Below are 4,564 nucleotides of genomic sequence, written 5' to 3' on the forward strand. Positions count from 1 at the left end.
AAAAACTTTTGCATGTCAACATGAAAACCCTGAATCAAATATAGCATGAAAATTGTAAACGAAATGGAAATTTTTTTACAAAGGAAGCACACAACATAACTTGAACATGAAGCATTGTTAATGATACCATAATCCCCTAATAATAATCATTTATTTTAATACATGCATGGTTGAGTGAGGTCCATGGATTTTTTGCCAGTAATGTAGCTAAATGGCAGTGCCAATGCCAATCACGTGTTCATATAAACCATGGGCTTAGCTTAAGTCACATTGAAAAAAAATCATATGAGCTTTTTAAATAAACAATAACTACATGCAGTGACAAGAAAGGTTATAATGGAATCTAGAATTTGGGTATGGGCTTGGGAAAATTAATTGCAATGGGTGTGATGATATAATAATTAAGAGGAGTTATGGAGTTGTCACATTCTTTCCTTTATCAAATGGGAAACACCATGCATAATATTAATCTGCAATTTCAAGGAGAAATGAGTAGTATTCCCCTTTAATAAACTCATGCATGTCCGTTGTGGATGAAACATAGTCAAAATAAGTGCAAGAGATAAGAAATGGAGATAAATTCAAGTTCGTTGGGGTAATTAAATCAATCACATTACATAAACAAAGCCATACATGCAACACTTCAACAAGCTAGGTACATAATGAAATTCAATTTCAATAGAGACCAAAACCTTCACATATCTGTGTTATTAAAGCTTTAAACTAATGGAAAATAGTCCAAAAAATGTTACTACCCATACCATGACTAGCCAAACTGTCTCACTATCAATTCCTCTATGAAATGATGGTTTGTATTAGATTTGGAGGGTGAGGTGATTGAGCAAAGCGTAGAGTTAAAGCTTGTTGGATGGAGAGTGATTGCAAATGGAGAATTGGAAACTAGCCTTGATGGCTTACCACCCACGGTACATAGGACAAGCAACCCGAAGGATGACTTGGGGTGTGCGTTACTTATTGAAATTCTTGTTATCCATCATCAAAATGTGTTATAACTAATAGTTATGTTAATGCATTATGGTGCAATTCTAATGGAATCATATATAACATGGCACCCACATGTATTATATGCTTGTTGATACTAATGCCAATAAATTTTTATAATGAGCCACCCAAATGTAATATATGCACTATTGAGTATGCCATGGTGACTAACATATTATTTTTGCCCCAAAACTTTGTGTATATTCATTATGCCTCATTAAAGTGCATAACACATGAACTAGGTCATGTTTTGGCCTTTCTATTCTTTTATATATATATATATATATATATATATATATATATATATATATATATATATATATATATATATATATATATATATATATATATATATATATTTTGATATATAACAACCTTTTGACATATAGCCATTGTGAAATTCAAAGTATGATGCTTGGACAAACATAAAATTTAGATCATCATGCTTCATAACCAATAAAAAGAGCTATGTCCTGCCATCAAATGTCAAAGGTACTAAAATATAGCAAGAGTATATTCCTAAGTAGATAGAAGTGTCACACTAATAGCTTTTCATGGATTCATAGAGCCATTCCTTTAGAAAATATTAACTATGGAGCTAGTAATGAGACTAACATTACTCACTTATTACATGGCTCCATGGTTGATACAACCAAGGCACATGAATCATATGCAATCTTGTAGTCAAAATACCTTTAGCTTGAGATAGTAGCTTGATCCTCTTATTCACATCACACTCTTTTCTCTCTCTCTCTCTCTCTCTCTCTCTATATATATATATATATATGAGCATATGCAAGTCATACAAACATAAATTTATATTCAATACCCTTAGTTATTCAAGTATAAACATAAGAGACAAGGTTTGAAAATGATTGCAAATATACTTGTGCTTTAATATAAAAGACAAGTGAGAAGTAGGAAATGATGAGTTTCTTAGGCCAAAATTAAAGGCTTTTATGGCAAAATTGCTATCAAAAGAGGGACTCATCACATTGTTTGGGGACTTGATGCTAGCTCCATTATAGTAGAAACCAACACATTAAATCCAATGGTTGGAATGGCACTCGATTTATTTTTGCCTCATTACCTTGAGATAATCCTAGGTGTTGAAATGGCTCGAAATTTACAGCTACTAATGAATTCAAGATGAACGCAATAGACACAAATTTCTTCTACTCAATCTGCAAAAGATAAAACATTAAATAGAAACACATAAAATCATTCAATCACAATGAACATAGTCTTTTTACTAGGGAACCTAATTGGGAAAAACCCTTCCTCTATTTGTATTATATTAGATGAGAAAAATTGATCTATTATAATGACAACTTCAATCTTGAAACACAACCTGCACTGCAATATTGATCTCCTCTTGTGCCGAAAAATACTCAACCAATTCTTGGCCTCCTGCTCCTGCTATTTCCTTGCGCAATTCTTGAGGAAATTAGCTCCTAAAGAATAGGAGCTTGAACAATTCCCAAGAGAATAGTCTCACTTGCTACATGAAACATTGTACACTCACTAGTATATAATAATGATTACATTGATGCCTTTTTCCTCCATTCAACTAAGAAATTTGAATTCCTTGCATGATTTGGGCTATTTTTACTAAATTGGCTAGTTAAATGAAATATTAGTGAGTTAACAACAATTACTACTACTCAACTGAACTCCTAATGATTCTATTTATGACTAGAGATTAGATAACTGAGATTAACTAACAATAACTCCACTAGATTGCTAGATCTTAGCAATCAACCCATGCACAACTCTACTTCTTGCCCACAAACTCGAATTGACAGACTTAACTAGATGACAATGCCATGTCACTCTTGCTAGATGCAAATCAAGTCATCTTGCTTATTTGGAAATTAGAATTTTTCCATTTGACTAAGGCACAAGTCAAATGAAGCCTTTTCTTTCTAAAATTTAACACTTGGCTCCTCCTCTCATGATTAATGCACTTTCTAAGGTGATCAAAAGGTGAAATGAATAAATAGGAACAAAAATATCATCAATATAACCTTTCATCTAGACATGTGACGAATTTCGAGCTCCATTATCTTAACCATGACAAGTTCTAAACGAATGTGAACCACACAACAGTACAATAGGAATCACATCTAGAAGCTTTAAATGATTATTTATCAAGATTTTTCTTGCTTCCTGGACATCTTTTGCTACTAATATCAATTTAGGAACCAACAATCCATTTTCTAGAGGCTCTAAAACTCTTTTTTCATGGCTTGTTTACTAATAGTATCATGTTGGAATCTTGCTTATTTCTATTTGTGGTGTTGCAAGTTCAACAAAGGATGGACTATCCACTGCAACTCCCATAGCATGCAACCCATTTTCAACATATGCAAATGTGCTAGTTATTGCAGAGGCTAATGTTGAAGCTACAAATGTTGTAATACATCCTTTTGCAAGGGAGCATTGGTCATTAAGTATTCAATTATGGTATCTATAAATTCAATTTCCTTTGTAGCTTTGCTTCTCAAGGAGCCTGCTTAAATTATATTAACTCTTATGTTGTAGCATATTCGAGGTTCAAAAGCAAGAATCTTAGTGTCACATTCCAAGGTAGCTTTTGTAGAACTCATTTCTCCACCAAATCCTGGAATGATCCTTTCTAATGCCATATATGTGAGAGATATTATGAACCCACCAAGATTCATTATAGGTAATAGCAATGAGGCAAAAGAATAACTTGAGGTTGAAACAATTGCAAAGTACCCCTGCCTTGATGTCTTAAGAAGAGGTATATTGACCTCTAGGCCATTTGCAAGTGAGTGCACAAGAATATCAATGCTTCCAAAGTCTTGTTTTACATGCTCTGCAACTCCTTGAACTGTCTAATTTGAGGCTACTACACACCTCCTTTTAAGCTAGTTTCAAATGTGTTATTAGGTAGAACCCATGTGCCAACAAGAATTTTTACATCACTGGAAGTAAGGGACTTTTCTATGGGCTCAACCATATCCATTTCCAACTGCTATCCAAGAACAAATGCTCTCTTTCCTAATAGGATCCTCTTCACATTAAGGACTTCTTCTAATAGTAAGAAGCCTTGTATTCAGACTATAGCTTGGTCCAAACCTTGGGCATACAAAATGTGCACATAAGTACGACTTCAACATCTTATTAGAAAACTAATTCCTTCAACCTACATGAACATAAATGGAGAAGGAGTGCCACAAATATTTAGGAGAATGAATGAGTGCAAATTCTATAAACCCTAAGGATGAGGATGAAGCAAGACAAGAAGAAATAGGCAATGCATTGAAAACATGGCTTTCATGATAACTTGGTCATTAAAGATTTTTTACTGTTGGAATTGACAGGGAATTTACTAAGGCCTTGAAAAGCATAGGGGCCTCCAAAATTTTGATATATAGGCTACAATTTTGGGTGGTTTTGTAGCAGCTACAACAAACTGCAAATACATTAAACATCATTTTTTCGAAATTACATATATCACTATATTTGACATTATTTTTCTATAATCTAGACAAATTCATTGTTCATAAAAAACATACACATGTAGAGTTGATTG

The 4,564-nt window shown here is 33.3% G+C and overlaps 1 pseudogene; it reads right to left on the minus strand.

The window, feature by feature from the left end:
* Positions 1-3,267: 3,267 nt before the first annotated feature.
* On the minus strand, positions 3,268-3,994 carry LOC149209788 (enoyl-[acyl-carrier-protein] reductase [NADH], chloroplastic pseudogene; annotated as a pseudogene).
* Between the last annotated feature and the right edge of the window lie 570 nt (positions 3,995-4,564).

Source organism: Pinus tabuliformis, chromosome 1_2 (genome assembly GCF_031772625.1).
Source record: "Pinus tabuliformis cultivar Carrire ecotype Pingquan chromosome 1_2, CPIR1, whole genome shotgun sequence".
NCBI classification, from domain to species: domain Eukaryota; kingdom Viridiplantae; phylum Streptophyta; class Pinopsida; order Pinales; family Pinaceae; genus Pinus; species Pinus tabuliformis.